Source organism: Gymnogyps californianus, chromosome 2 (genome assembly GCF_018139145.2).
Source record: "Gymnogyps californianus isolate 813 chromosome 2, ASM1813914v2, whole genome shotgun sequence".
In the NCBI taxonomy this organism is placed as follows: Eukaryota; Metazoa; Chordata; class Aves; order Accipitriformes; family Cathartidae; genus Gymnogyps; species Gymnogyps californianus.
The window spans coordinates 143,733,934-143,751,157 of NC_059472.1; positions in this window are offsets into that span (position 1 = coordinate 143,733,934).

The following is a 17,224-nucleotide window of genomic DNA, read 5'->3' on the forward strand; positions in this document are numbered from 1 at the left end:
CTAATCTGGTATTTGTACTCAGCACTGCCATCATCTCCGTACTTCGGGAGCCATCTATCAGAAACTATTAATAATTACACCTTTTACCTTTTCTTATCAGACCGCCAATCCACGGGGGAGACACATTTCTTCACCTTCCCCTTCTCCTCCAGGCAAATTACAATAGCTCTGGAGAATTTTGAATATGCTTGGGATGTTCAAACCAGCATGTTCCTATTGCTATGTCTCCTGAATGTGTTCCAGGTCTTGTTTAAGGTTAAACAACTATTTAAGAATATCACCCAGAGGTCTGCCCCAAGGCTGGAGAATCATGGGTGGCACGGCATGTGGGAGAATATGGGCAGGTAGCTAGAGAACTTCTCACCTCCAATGGTTTGGAACTTCACTCCTGAAAAACTACAGGACCCTGATAAAGTGATAGAATATTTGAAAGGAAAATGCTGTGGCTATTCCGAAGAGGCACAACTTACCACACTGTGCTGCACCCTGGCCAGTATCTACCAAACACTGCTCGATATTATGCAGCACCCTCAGGGGGAAGGGAGGGAAAACAGACCGACAGGCACTGCGGCTACTCCAACCCCAGCGACAGGCACTGCAGCTACTCCAACCCCAGCGACAGGCACTGCGGCTACTCCAGCCCCAGCGACAGGCACTGCAGCTGAACCAGAGAACCAACCTGTGCCAGTATCAGTCGCCCCTATACAGAAGAAGAAATATACAAAAAAATCATTTCACTTAGTAAGGGATGAAGATGAACCAGGGTCATCACGAGAACAGGAGGAAGAGGCAGAACCAGAGGTAATCACCCGATCCCTATCCCCGAGTGAGCTGCGGGATAGGCGACAAGACTTCAGCCATCGTCCAGGTGAGCACATTATCACCTGGTTGCTCCGATGCTGGGACAATGGGGCTAGTAGCCTGGAATTAGATGGTAGGGAAGCCAAGCAGCTGGGATCACTTGCTAGGGAAGGTGGCATTGACAAGGCGATTGGAAAAGGGACACAAGCCCTCAGCCTCTGGAGGCGACTCTTGTCAAGCGTGAAGGAAAGGTATCCCTTCAAGGAAGATGTTACATGTCAACCAGGCAAGTGGACATCCATGGATAGAGGTATCCAGTACCTGAGGGAATTAGCTACAATAGAGATGATTTATTATGACCTGGGCAATGCACAATTACCCAGAGATCCAGATGAAGTCCAATGCACACGACCCATGTGGCAGAAGTTTGTACAGAGTGCACCATCGTCATATGCTAACCCACTGGCAGTACTAACCTGGAAAGATGAAGAGGCATCGACGGTGGATGAAATGGCTCGCCAGCTCCGGCAATATGAAGAAAATCTCTCTTCCCCCCTACGAGCCTGCGTCTCGGCTGTGGAAAAACTGTCCAAAAAGTCCGAAAAACTGATCAAACTGATCGAAAAGTCCTACTCCCCACGTGTATGGACCAGTATCTAAGCTATTAGGAGTGAGCGTTCCTCTGCTCAACAGAGAGAATATAGAAGGTACACATGATGGGGTACCCTGTCGTTTTACCTGCATGACCACAGAGAGGATATGAGGAAGTGGGATGGAAAACCTACCTCGACCCTAGATGCACAGGTAAGTGAATTGCAATGAAAAACAACAACAAAAGTGGATTCTTCCAGGAAAAATGGCACTCCAGTTTCCAGCAGGCAATTCCTCTGGCAGAGTAGAGGGGCTGATCTTGCTTCTGACCCTCTTGAAGGGACCTCTAAGTCATTTTTACAATAAGTGAGTAACGAATACTCTGACCAGGCATAGAGGGGCCCTGCCTCCAGCCAGGTGGAGGAAAGGGACAACCAGGTTTATTGGACTGTGTGGATTTGATGGCCTGGCACGTTACACCCACAGGAGTACAAGGCTGTAGTAGACACCGAGGCACCGTGGACCCTAATGCCATCAAGTTAGAAAGGGGCAGAACCCATCTGTATTTCTGGAGTGACAGGGGGATCTCAACAGCTAACTGTATTGGAGGCTGAAGTGAGTCTCACAGGAAATGAGTGGCAGAAACACCCCATTGTGACTGGTCCAGAGGCTCTGTGCATCCTTGGCATAGATTATCTCAGGAGAGGGTATTTCAAGGACCCAAAGGGGTATCGGTGGTCTTTTGGTATAGCTGCCTTGGAGACAGAGGGAATTAAACAGCTGTCTACCTTGCTTGGTCTCTCTGAGGACCCTTCGATTGTGGGGTTGCTGAGGGTTGAAGAACAACAGGTGCCAATTGCTACCACAACAGTGTTGCTGAGCAACAACAAACCTTTGAACAAATTAAACGGGAGATAGTTCATGCAGTAGCCCTTGGGCCAGTCCAGGCAGGACCAGATGTTAAAAATGTGCTCTACACCGCAGCTGGGGAGAATGGCTCTACCTGGAGTCTCTGGCAGAAAGCACCCAGGGAGACCCGAGGTCGACCTCTAGGGTTTTGAAGTCGGGGATACAGAGGATCTGAGGCCTGCTATACTCCAGCTGAAAAAGAGATACTGGCAGCATATGAAGGAGTTCAAGCTGCTTCAGAAGTGGTTGGTACTGAAACACAGCTCCTATTAGCACCCCGACTGCCGGTGCTGGGCTGGATGTTCAAAGGGAAGGTTCCCTCTACACATCATGCAACTGATGCTACGTGGAGTAAGTGGGTTGCACTGATCACACAGCAAACTCAAATAGGAAACCCCAGTCACCCAGGAATTTTGGAAGTGATCACGGACTGGCCAGAAGGCAAAGATTTTGGAATGTTGCCAGAGGAGGAGGTGACGCATGCTGAAGAGGCCCCACTGTATAATAAACTGCCAGAAAATGAGAGGCAATATGCCCTGTTTACTGATGGGTCCTGTTGCATTGTGGGAAAACATCGAAGGTGGAAGGTGGCTGTATGGAGTCCTATACGACAAGTTGCAGAAACTGCAGAAGGAGAGGGTGAATCAAGTCAGTTTGCAGAGGTGAAAGGCATCCAGCTAGCTTTAGAAATTGCTGAACGAGAAAAGCAGCCAGTACCCTATCTCTATACTGACTCATGGATACTGGCAAATGCGTTGTAGGGGTGGTTACAGCAACTGGCAGCGCAGAGGTAAACTCATCTGGGCTGCTGCACTGTGGCAAGATATTGCATCCCAGCTAGAGAACCTGATTGTAAAAGTATATCATGTAAATGCCCACGTACCCAAGAGCTGGGCCACTGAAGAACATCAAAACAACCAGCAGGTGGATCAGGCTGCTAAGATTGAAGTGGCTCAGGTGGATCCAGACTGGCACTGTAAGGGTGAATTATTTATAGCTCAGTGGGCCCATGACACCTCAGGCCATCAAGGAAGAGATGCAACATATAGATGGGCTCATGATCGAGAGGTGGACTTGACTATGGACACTATTGCACAAGTTATCCATGAATGTGAAACATGTGCTGCAATTAAGCAAGCCAAGTGGTTAAAGCCTCTTTGGTATGGAGGGCAATGGCTGAAATAAATATAAATATGGGGAGGCCTGGCAGATTGATTATATCACACTCCCACAAACCCACCAAGGCAAGCGCCATGTGCTTAAAATGGTGGAAGCAACCACCGGCTGGCTGGAAATATATCCCATGCCCCATGCCACTGCCCAGAACACTATCCTGGGCCTTGAGAAGCAAGTCTTATGGCAAAACGGTACCCCAGAAAGAAATGAGTCAGAGAATGGAGCTCATTTCCGAAACAACCTCATAGACACCTGGGCCAAAGAGCACGGCATTGAGTGGGTGTATCACATCCCCTATCATGCACCAGCCTCTGGGAAAATCAAGCGATACAATGGATTGTTAAAGACTACATTGAGAACAATGGGTGGTGGAAGCTTCAAACATTGGGATACACATTTAGCAAAGGCCACCTGGTTAGTCAACACTGGGGGATCTGCCAATCAGGCTGGCCCTGCCCAATCAAAACTTTTACGTACTGTAGAAGGGGATAAAGTCCCTGTAGTGCACATGAAGAACATGCTAGGGAAGACAGTCTGGGTTACTCCTGCCTCGGGAAAAGGCAAGCCCGTTTGTGGGACTGCTTTTGCTCAAGGACCTGGGTGCACTTCATGGGTGATGCGGAAGGATGGGGAATTCCAATGTGTCCCTCAAGGGGATTTGATTTTAGGTGAGAATAGCCAATGAATTAAATTGCATGATGTTAATTGCTATATAACCCTGCCACTGTATGTCATCACTACTATAATTATTATATGCTATATCAATGGCATTACAGTAAGAATTACCCAGATTAATGAAGAATGAACTTTGATAAAACCGAGCGAAGTGCAGTAGTGATAGAACCAGAACTGACTGCAGCATGCAACAATCCAACACTACGTACCATCCTCCCTCCTGCTGCGCCCAATGTCACCTGCCCATCGCACCACACTGAAGCCTGATCCTGCTCTGCCGACTGAGCAGACTTTGCACCATCCCTCCTGCCCAGAAAGACTGTTATGACAAATGGAGCCCAAAGTCATGGACTAAATGAACTCAACAGACATTTTATAGGGATGGCCCATAGACTAACGGAATGATATCTGTGTATATATATCAAAGGACAGGAAAGGTGATGGTGATTAATTGGGATGTATTGGAAAGTGTGGGACTTGAGAACGTTGTAAATGGTATAGAATAAGGGGTGGATGTTGTCCTGGTTTTGGCTGGGATAGAGTTAATTTTTTTCCTAGTAGCTGATATAGTGTTATGTTTTGGATTTAGGATGAGAATAATGTTGATAACACACTGATGGTTTTAGTTGTTGCTAAGTAGTGCTTATACTAAGTCAAGGATTTTTTCAGCTTCTCATGCCCAGCCAGCAAGAAGGCTGGAGGGGCACAAGAAGCTGGGAGGGGACACAGCCAGGACAGCTGACCCAAACTGGCCAAAGGAATATTCCATACCATATGACGTCATGCCCAGTCTATAAACTGGGGGGAGCTGGCCGGGAGGGGCAAATCGCTGCTCGGGAACTAAGTGGGCATCGGTCAGCGAGTGGTGAGCAATTGCATTGTGCATCACTTGTTTTGTATATTCTAATTCTTTTATTTTCGTTATTGTAATTTTCTTATTATCCTCATCATCATTATTACTATTTTCTTCCTTTCTGTCCTATTAAACTGCCTTTATCTCAACCCACGAGTTTTACTTTTTTTCGATTCTCTCCCCCATCCCACTAGGTGGGGGGAAGTGAGCGAGCAGCTGCATGGTGCTTAGTTGTCAGCTGGGGTTAAACCATGACAGGGACCTATAGAGCAGTTCTTGAAGAACTGCAGCCCGTGGGAAGGACCCACGTTGGAGAAGTTCATGAAGGACTGTATACCGTGGGTGGGACCTCATGCTGGAACAGGGAAAGAGAGTGAGAAGGAAGGAGTGGCAGAGATGAAGTGTTATGAACTGACCACTACCCCCATTCCCCATCTTTCTGCACTGCTCAGCAGGGAGGAGGTGGAGGAGTTGGGAGTGAAGTTGAGCCTGGGAAGAAAGGGATTGGGGAGAAGATGGTTTTAGTTTTGTTTCTGTTTCTCACTATCTCTATTTTTAATTTGCAATACATTAAATTAATCTTCCCCAAGCTGAGTCTGTTTTGCCCATGATGATAATTGGTGAGCAATCTCCCTGTCCTTATCTCGACCAACAAGCTTTCTCATCTTACTTTTTCCCCCTGTCTTGCTGAGGAGGGAGACTGAGAGAGCAGCTTGGTGGGCACCTGACAGCCAGCCAAGGTCAACCCACCATACCTACATGGCTGTTGCTGCACAGCACATTCCCACAGCAAGACGAGGGGACTGAAAATTAACGAATTGTTTTGCAAGCAGATACCAGGCTTCAGTCACCTGACATCTCATCTCCAACCTTGTGCCTGAAATATGAAGAGACCTTCAGGACTGGAATATGTGGAGTGAGGTGGAGTATGTGGAGTGAGGTGAAATTTAACAGCACGCAGAACAAGGTCATGCACCAAAAACTAATAGCAAGAATTTCTGAAATAAAGGAGAAGCTTATCCTCCAGCAATAATGGAGGAGGTGAAAGACCTGCACCAGGCAGAGCCAGGGTCACAGTGAGCCCTCACTGCAGAGGGGTCATGAAATAAAAGCAGTGATCCCAAGAAGCATTAAGTGAGGTCTTTTTACCAGGACAGAGACTTATTACTGCCATTGCACAAGAACCAGCTCAGTCTCATCAGGAATGTGGAACACAACTGTCATTGCCTGTACTCAAGGGAAATTGAATTCGGTTGCAATACACACAAAGGAGGGCTGCTAGGATGACCAGGTGAATGGGCAGACCAGCTTGCAATACAAGGCTGAAAGACCTCAGCAAAAGTGGAGTTTAAAACCAGGACATGTTTTTTTTTTCTGTATGTGTATGTGGGAGACAAACAGGAGGGGATTTGGAAGGGATGGAGGAAGGAGGATAGCAGGAAGGAAAAAGATATTTAAAATGTGGGGTAATGCTGGCAGGAAAACAAAATTGATATAAACTACCCAGGAATGGAAATTTTAAAAAGTTTTCTGGTTCAGAAATGATGAAGCAGCTTTTCAGTAGGAGTAAAAGGTGCAAGAAACATATGTGGTTTTAAGATGGTTCTTGATAAATTTATGAATGGGATTACCCATCCAATACAAGACTACAGAATTGTCTGATTTGCTGACTCCCAGGAGTCTCTCAAGTCCTATGCATTGAGATGCTTTTATTAAATATACCATATATCAAGACTAAATGATTTGTGATGTGTTACTGAATTCCATACTATTACAGTCTCCACAGGAGTTCTTCTTCACTTTCATTTTAGTAAAAAAATCCCCCCAAAAAGGGAGGGCTTAAAAGGGTATACAAATGTATACGAGAAAAGATGGATAATGAGACATGTGAGACAGATTAAAAGAAATGGGTATGCAAAACTAAGGAGAAGTAGGTTGAAGAGAGACAAAGAATGTACGAGTACTTAACAGAGCACTATAAAGAGAATAAGGATCAATTATTCTCATTAGTCAATGAGGTTGATCAAGAAATACTAATAACTAGATTAAAATGCAGCAGGGACAATTTATAACTAGAGGAACAGTTACATAATGGAACAACCCGCCAGGGAAGGTTACAGCATTTCCAACACTGAAGATGATGTTCAAAGCTATTTTAAGAATAATGAAATCCATCCACCAATGATTCAGGCCAAGGGACTGAGATGACCCAAGACGCATCTCTTCTACTGCAAATGATTCTATTCTTCTGCAAGCATGCCAATGCTTAGTAGGTACTGCTCTTCAATGAAATGTTTCAGCTCATTTCTAGGAAGAAATCATGTCATAATAAATATTAAGTGGAAAGATAGCTAGCTGGTTTTCCCAATTAGCAGAAAATTAATGGTGTTTCAGTTATCTACATTCCGGAACATTTCTATTCATTTTCAGCTAAATCTATTCATGCTGCAGTTCCTCCAAGAAACAATTATTTTCAAAAGCAAATCTGGACTTCTTTCATGTCTAGCATTAGAACAACTTATTATACATCTCTATCTCATATATTATACATGTGTATAAGAAACAGTAAAAAATCCCGCTGGTTTCATGTAAGACTGCATTCATATATTCCATTAGTTGTTTCCATGTTAAGTGTGTTAAAATGGGCCTTGCACATGTTTTCTATTTATTGGAATTGACACAGCACACACTACTTCTGAATACATAGGCAGTATTTCATTCCTAGTGACACAAGGTCCAATTAAGATTATTTTCAGTTGTTCTCTTCCTTGTTACTCCTCTGTAACAGTCATGGTTCATCAATATGTCAACAATGTGTCTATGTGGACCACGCACATGGAATTCATGTAATTATTAGGGGAGGTATTAGAAAGAGAAAGTATCCACTGAAAATATCAATCAAATGTCAAACTTAATAGGGAACACCTAAGAAATCACTGGAAGAATTAGGTTGTTTTTTTCCTGCCCATTTAAGCAAAATTACACTAGTACTGCTAAAATATATATATATATATATATATAATGTACTTTGTTTAATTTCTATGGACAGAAAGTTTTGTAGAACTGACATCAAAGTGGCACAGAGAAACCTTCTCAAGATGGCGCCATGGTGTCCTAAAAAGAAAATCAGATCTTTTAGTCCCAGCCCTGTGTTGAGAAATTTGAAGAAAGAGAATCCACTTCCAGAGGTAAAGATGCTGGTTAAAAAGAACCTTTCTGCTGAAAGGAAAAAGTTGGGAGAGGAGTAGGATGCTAAAAGCAGGTCCAGCTGAAGTTGCACATTGTGGTCTGCTGAGGTAGCTGGTCTAAAGGATCAGGGTGTTATCAGTTATTTTGTGGAATTTAAATGTGCTGCATGATATAGGTCTCTGTGTTATTCATGGGATATTTCTAGCACAGATGGAGCAGCTCAGAGGGCGCAGTGAACTTTCCTACTAAAAATTATACGATCTCTCTCCTTGCAACACAGCAAGTCCAACTCCCCTGCTCTCTGTATGTCAGAGTAAGGGCATGAATACAAGTCAACATTTCCTTCATTGTTCTCCTGCATGACCTTTATTTCAATCCTGCACACTAGAGCTCAACCAAGATTATCATAACCCAAGATCCAATATTAAAAAATACTGGGTTTATGTATTTTCGTCTGTAGAGTTACAGCCCTACACAGATCACAGCTGCTAGAGGTAGCTGTTATACTTTCCGTTGCTTTTCCTATTACCCAGTCAGGAAAAAAGAAGAGGAGTCTTCACACTGTCCAGAACAAGTGGAGAAGTGATTTTACGTGGATCAGTGAAGATGGCAACAAGTGCCACATGGCTGTGTTATCAAACACTCTCCATGGAGGCACATGTTGTTCTCACACATGAATCTTGTATGTGGCTCCTTGTGTCTGAAAAGTCATCCACTCTCAGCTGGCTTATTATAATGTACCTGGGAAACTGCTTATGGTGCGCTAACAAATTAATGAAGCAGGGGTAGAAACAATAATAGAACAAAATTTCAGTACAAAACTCTTAACCTTTTTGGTTTTTTGAAAACACAAATATACAGAAAGTGAAAAGGTGGCTGCTAAAGCACTTGCAAAAGGATCCTTCAGAGTTACCCAGAGTATTATCTAAAAAACATCATGCCATAGCAAAATAAAAGTGTTTCATACAGTGGTACATGTTAGTTTGCATATATTTAATTTCATATTTTGACTTCAGCAAATAAAATGGCCTTAGCTTGATTCTGCCACTTTGCCTAGAAAATGTCATCAGGAAATTATAAACAATATTAAAGAGTTACAGATGAAGAAAAGATTGGATACGTTTCTTTTTAGTGAAGGATACTGTGTACTGAACAGTCAGTACCTTGTATGTTAGTGCTTTAGCAATCCCATATTAGAAAAAGAAGATGAGGATCTACTGTTCTGCTTTCAAATCCTGCATCTCTTGATTTCTTAAAAGTTGCAGAATACATTATGCCTATTCCTACGCCAAATGCGGCAGCAGAAAGAATTTTTTTTCTGTGTAAACAGACTGGCAGACTAAAAAAAATCGGAAGCTTCAAAGTAGTTATCTTGAATTATGCACGCAAAAAGTTTTATAAATTATTTTTAAAGATGTATTGGTATTTAGCAAAGCTGCTCTTAAGTACCATTTGAAACAGTGCATTTAAGCTAACAATAATTGAATTGCGTATTGGAAGATAGTTGCAATATCCACCTAAGGAAAAATGCATCATGTATTTAACAAAAGGGTGTTCTCCTCCAGTATGTCTTAACATAAACTATATTTGTTATTTGTCTGTCCCTTTTTTCCATCCAAGAAGTACTGTCACCCTACTCCAGGGGAAATTTTGAAGCAGATCTGTAATTTGATCTTCTGTCTCTTTCTTGCCAACACAACGAGTAAGGGTTGCTGATAAACTTGTCCACTATGAGCACCTGCATCCTAACTCTCTGCTAAAACTGCCCTGTTTTTCCAAAGCAGCAATAGGCTGGGACTGGGTAGTCCAAATGAGGGGGGAGGGAATAACACTGCATCTGTTCCTGCTTAACCCTGCCATGCGGAGGTGTGTGTGCAGGTACATGAGTGCATATGGATGCACAGAGCTCTAAAGCATGTAATGGAGAATGGCAGAGGAAAACGAGCCCTGTGGTTTACGATATGGATTTTCAATTTTGGACATGTATTTCTGTAATTGAGAGTGGGAGGTCCTTCTGCAGTGCTGGATGTCAGAGGGGATGATTTTGGACCTGAGGAGAGAGTGCGAGATGTGGAGAGGACAGATTCTCCAGCCTGGATGTCTCAGTATCGCACAGGTTAGGCGAAGCTGCAGGATCCAGAAGTGGCCCTGAGATGTCAACAAGATTGATCAGGTTGTCAGTCAGGAATGAAGACAGCCACATGGGATTGTATACGTGTCTCACAGACAGTTCATATGAGATGATAGTATAAGTGAGTAATGAGGAACCCTAGAAAAAAGCAAAGAGGTCACAAAGGTGTTGTTACTGTTGGTTAATATCTGCCTCAAAGCTGAAGTGCTTTTCAGTTTGAAATGAAGAGGAATGTCGTGTTTCTTCTCATCTCTTCTAAACTTCCTTCATTACCAACCAAAAAAACTTGGTGATGTTGTTTAAATCAATGTCTTAGTTTTTCATCTCTTAGAAATTATCAACCTGGAAATGATGTGTAGAAATAAGGCAAATCGACCTGCAACCTCATAGGTACTTATGCTGGTACAGCCTTTTGCATATTTCAACATCACCAATGTTGGGAAAAAAATACTCACCAGTTACAAACCACTGAATTGAGTGCTGAGACCTAAAGGAATGTTTTTCACTTCTTTCTTCCTTTGCAGCCAGCATAAGGGAAGGATATAGCTAACATTAAGATCTTCTTTGAAAACAAAGTATTTTAAAAATTATTTTGAGTACTTAGTTTGAGACCCACGTACCTGCTCAGTTTTCAAGGAATTAAGTATGTGAAATTCCCTTTTATTTCAGTCTGGGCCACGGGTGTTTTAAACCTTTTCAAGTAAAGAACAACAAAAACCTCACTGAGTTATGGAGAAACAACTATATAGCTGGCATTCACTCAGGTGAGACCAAAATATACTATAATGGCATTATCCACATTAGTTACACTGGACTGGAAGAGGTCTGCAGCAAAACTACCATGGTAACAGAGATAAAACAGGCACTTCACTTTGCTTGTGAGCTCAGCTACTAACAGAGTGAGGTTTTTCTTTCTTTAATCAAAGAAGACCTCTCAAGGAAGAGAACTAGCAGGCTGTTGTTCCTTAGAATTAGTACAAAAACCAATAAGCTATTTGGGGCAGAGACTTCCAATGAGGATTTTATTCTTGATTTTCTTTCAAAAGGACAGTGATTCATGTCCCCAGATATAAAATACAGTTTAAACCTCTAGAAACACTGACAAATTGTTACAAACAAGATGTCTCCAGAACCCCTCAATTTGATTTTAAAAAATCCCCTTGACAGAAAAAATTATACTGATGAAAATTAAAATAATTAAGCCTTCAACTAAAACACTTTAACTCCAAGTTAGAAACAAGAACATTCTACCTTCTCGAGAGGCATTTGTAATTATTGTTTGCTTTATGACTGCAAATTTGTTTTATGCCTGGGCCAGTGGTATGTTGTGATTGGTAAATAATAGCGTATGTTATGCCCCAAAAGCATATTACCTAACAGCACAGTGCGATCCTTTCCCTGGTGGGTGTATCCAGGCTAACCGAAGCCCTGACCTAGCTCCATGTGCCAAGGGCACCACTCTACCTACTATAACCTCCTTCTCAGTGGTATCAACTTCACAGGAAGGAAAATGAGGTGAGGAGAGCACTGCATTAGCAGCACTGTCCATCTTCTTGTACCCAAGGCAGCTCAGTTACAGCTTGCTTGGGTATCTTTCTGCTGCATCACACTGTACAGATAAACCATCAGCATATGACCATAAACAGGAAAGGAATAAAAGCTGATGGAGTAGCACCAGAAATGACAAGGCAATCAGTACTGGTCAGCATGTCAGCAAGAATCAACAGATGACTAGCCCATCTATTAACAAATTGCAGGTGGGGGAATAAAAAATTATTTATTCTTTCAATGAAGAACAGAAGACAGCGATGAGGTAGCTTTGCAGATGAATTCTTCTGCCAAAATGTGAGAGGCAGAATGGGAGAAAGCATCTGTCTAACGAGTGAGATAACAGGGGCTACTATTAAAGGTCTTGGAACAACAAAAACAAAAAAAAGAACGTGTGTTTGTTGTAGTAGAGAGAGAGGAGCACGTGGAAAGATATAAACAGGGGTACAGAGATCAAGCAATAGGCAAAGAAAATTATCTTTTCAACAGCATTTTGGATGAAAACAGGGCAGGATCAGGAGTCTTTGGTTCCTGTTCTTTCCTGTTTATGAGCTTTTTTAGAATGGGAGAGTCTGTTGCAAGGGGAAAAAGTCATAAGAGAAAGAGAATGTAAAGAGAAAATCAAAACACAAGGAAAGGAATAGGTCACTGGAGAAAGTGGAGGAGTTAGAGGCATGAATGCAAAACTGCATCTGTAAGACAGAGTGAGTGAGAGTGGCAATAAAGGAAGAAGAGGAGGTGAGCTGATGGGAAGAACAAGGTTACATCCCATCTTGTAGGTTGCTTCTTTTGATAAATCAGCATGATCCTAAAATGAGAATAAGTGAATAAAGTGAGTAACTGAAATTCTATCACAAAAATTAGTCCTTTTTCAGATCATTACTACATATAATGTGGTAGATCTCAAAATGTAATCTGTAGTGGTATACATGATATAAAACAATTAGCAGAAAGCGATCTTACCTACCAAAAAGGTAAAGGAGTACAAGATTTTTTACAATAGATGTTTAAAGCAGACAAAGGAAAAATAGTATAGCAACAGTCACCTTGATAAGGTGCTGACTGAGATAATACTGTCTTCAACAATGAACTGAATAAGAATCTCTCAGCTTCAGGAAAACCCTAGTAAAGGCCATTTTTCTGACAAGGTTAATAGGACAGAAAAAAGGACCACTATAGACAAAAGAAAATACCAAAATGTTAAATAAATTTTCCTAGCAGCCCTAGTGAATTTGACAACCTCAAAAATATTACAATGAAAACTAAGCTGTATCTCTTGTTTTCCAGACGTTGGTTAATTTTGTTGAAGCACATGATGTCAGCATCCTAAGAATAAGCAGTATATGATAGGGACTGGCCAGCACATATGCACTTCTTCTCTTGGCTTTGAGGGACAGTATTACTTCCTTTCCTCAGTACTGGAAAAATACAGATTCACCGGTCAGGGGATTTTGCAGTGGGAGCAGCAGCAGAGACATGTGCCATCTTTCTGAAGGCATTTCTAGAGTTTTCAGCAAATAGGAGGAATAAGAGCAGGGCAGCACATGGGAGGTGTCAGGTTTTAACTGGGAGCCCTGCATCTAGCTTCTGTAACAGATAGCTGTAGCACTCTTGCAAACCCTCCCTTTCCTTCAACAGAATGGAAAAAAAAAGGAATGCTATAAACCTCTTTCATTATTTCTTTTAAATGATATCATTTACATCTGGCACATCTATACATTCTGTGCTATTTTTGCCTCTCTCATACACACACCTCTTCTTATTTTGCATCACAAGAGCTCTCTACATGGGATGCCTACACTGGTCTAGTGTAAATAGTCGAGTTACAGAGAGGAATGGTTATTATGGCACATAGTTGCACGTCCAATATGCATTCAGGGCTGCAGTTGGCTCATGACCTTATTGAATAGAGATGTAACCCTTTAGTTAGGTTTAGTGAGGTCTGTATCAGAATTACAGAGAGGGGCTTGATAGAGGAACAGCAAGACCTGTTGAGACCACTGATAAAACAGGCAAGTGCTCTCTCTTCCTCTTCATCCACTTCGTCAAAGCAGTCACTTCAACAGGAGTCTCAGAAGTTTTTTCTGTTGACCCATAATGTTTTCCTGACCTAAGGGAAAAATAATCTATTGTATGATTCAGAAATAAGTTTAAAGATTTTTTTTCCCTTCACATCTCAGTAGAAAACCAAGAACATGATGACACTTTCAGCCTAATTACAAAATGTTTCATTTTTTTCTTATGCAACCTTGCAGAATCCTTAACAAGAATTCCCAGTAATATTTACCTGCTCATGTTCTAAGCCTTCAAATTAGGCATTTGTCCTTTAACTTTTCTAACTTCTTTTCCCTTTCAGCTTGTTAGGAAAGGAATCTAATTGTTCTCCTAGACTTTAAATGACTAAAAGAAACATTATCTGTGGGGTAATTTTGATACATAAAGTGGTTTTACTTCGACCCTGTGCAGTCAGTGCATTTACAACGCATACACTGAAGACTGGCACTACATACTGGAAGCTTTTGGGAGTAAGGATTGTTAATGGTGTCTAGTTATAGCGCACAAATGATAGGGGGTCTTCACTGGCAACACTTAGTGGCACCAGTATACATCTACTGGAATCCGCCTCATTGTGTCAAACGGCCTCATAATCCACCAGAGACGAGGATGATTGCGGGAGAGGCTGAGTTGCCATTAGAGAAATCTTCCTCTGGATGCATCAGTTCCACTTAAAGTGATTATACCAACTGTAAATAATAACAGTAATAATGCAGTCTCCTTGGGTATAGTTTCCTTTTCAAACACAGAGAAAAAATGTATCCATAAGTGCTTAAAAAAATTATGAACTGCTTTAAATGTAAGTTCCTTTGAGTTTTTGTTAATGCGCCATGTTCCCCCATTAAGAAATGCTCTGTCTACCAGAGACCAGACAGGAAAGTCAGGAAGCAAGAACTGGGAGCTGTGTTCCCAGGGTGGGCTCCAGCAGCCCCTGCCTCCCGGGGAGAGAGGAAGGATGTTTGTCCCCATCCACATGGCCTCACCTGCTGCCAGCCCTGCATCTAACATTTCGCTTTATTTACAGATACTTGTGGATCCTGGTTTATAGCAGCTGTAGTTTGTTTAGCCACTTCGTGGCTCCAAAAAAGCCTAAACCACTGCCCAATTTGAAAACAGAGAAGGAACTATAAAATCTCTATTAAGCCTAAGCTAGTTTTCAGTGTGTCAGAACTGATTTGCTACAAGCTTTTCTAGGGCTATTGTATCATTTATGGAAGGGTTACTGAAAGAATCCCCAGATGCTGAGAAAATGAAATATATGACAGTGTAATTTTTCAGCATACCTGCGTACACTGTGGGTCATATTCTGATCGGTGAGGTGAATTTGGAGCTAAATTCAATTCACTGATTTCACTGGCCCAACTACCCTCAGGTAATACAGATGCAGAGACAATAAGAAATGTGACTAGTTTGTCAGCAACAGCCTCTAAAATGCTAAACACACACACAAATAAACTTGTGTTTATAACAGCCTGCTCTGCATCAGCTTAACTCGTTCAAAGTCAGTGGTGACACACTGGCTTCTTCTGGCCCAGGGAGGTCCATGGCTGCTCAGCGCTGCAGCACACAAGCCCCAAACAGTTGACATCAAACACTCGAAATTAGAGGTCACCTTGAAACTGTGATTCTTCTAATAGTTTATTTAGCTTGATTTTATTTAAAGCTTTATTCTTACTCTTACTCTTACCCTTCTTATTCTTAAATCAAGATGTATGACTGAGGATCATCTTATGTACTTGCCAGGTAGGATCTTGTACAAGCACAAGGAAAAGTCCAAGAAGCCTTTATGTGTGCTCGTATGTCCTTAAATGTGCCCAGATAGTTAGACCAAGTTCAGTCAGTGAGTTGTGATTCCCAGTCAGTTAAGCTGTATTACAAATGTAAGATCACTAATTGTTTTAATTGCTCCCTAAGAGTTGCCATCTACTATTTTTGCCTAATAGAGAAAACATATGTATCAAAACAAAACAAACTATATAAGGTATAGAAGATTGTCAGGTACGTTATTTTGTTTTAAACAATTCAACTTCCGTTCCTACGGAAACACCAGCCTAAACATTTCAGTGGGATTACTAAAGTCAGACTAGCTGAGTTTGTTGGATGAGCTTTGAAAAAGCTGTGGAGTTTGGGGTTTTGTTTGTTTCTAAATGGTACCTCAAGACCTCCAGATTTCTTAGTCTCCTGATCTACTTTAAATAAGTGAGCTTGTATAGCCTTACACTGTCTGACAGTCTGCAGCTCTGAAATACAGAGCCTGAAATGTGAAATAATCAACCAAAAGTTATTTTTTTACTTTAAAAAACCAAAGCAATTAATAATAATTTAAAAGTTTCTCAGAGATCTATACATATTTTTAGTACTACATTATTCAAATAAAGGCAAGACTATATTCCAAGAAGTGTAGTCATACTTTTTGGATAACAGATCACAGACGTACAAAGTACTCAAGTCCTGGATAACGACAATCACTTGGCTATAAGTAATATAGCTGATGAAGATACCTTCAGTTTCAAAGTATGTTTTCAATGCCCATAGTCCACTCCATAGTATATGTTTCTGGTTATTTTTAAAAATGACACAGATTTCTTAGCTGGACCTGCGTCCAAACTTTCAAACCATGAGTGGCATGAGGAATTCTTATCCGTGTGGAGTGAGCCATTACTTGCAGGGTCATAGGGCTGTGAAGGACCTCAGGAAGTCATCTTGTCTGTTCCCAGACCATCCTGCGGGACCTGCTACACGTCAGTGGTTCCCAACATACATGTGTCAAAACCTGTGCTTGAAGGTTTTCCCTGAGAGAGACACCACAATGTCCTTGGAAAGGCTATTCTGCTGGTCCACCTTTCTTACTCTTGGAAAATTTTCTGAAAATGTTTAACCTGAATGTCACATCCTGCAATATAAACCTTCTCAATCACAGAGAAGGTTTAGGCTGGTGATGATTAGGATTAGAAGAGCAAACCTGTTTATAAAATAGGCACTGCTTATGCACTGCAACCTCACTAGACCATTGTGGAATATTTCAGGCCATGGCTTAGTATACAATAAACAACAGGCTACCCACAGCTAAGTATACATACATGTATGATTGTTGAGTTTTGTTAGGTGATCTGATTATAAACTAATCAAAATAAACTCAAATGCCAATGAGAATCAGAAGAACAGCAATAGGTGAAGCAACCCCAGTAGCCTAATCAGTGAAAACAGAGCACCCCAAATTAGCTACTCCAAAGCCATCTGAGGAGGCCGAGGAGACCACTGTCCGTGGAATGAAACCCTCTGAGATGGGTCAAGGA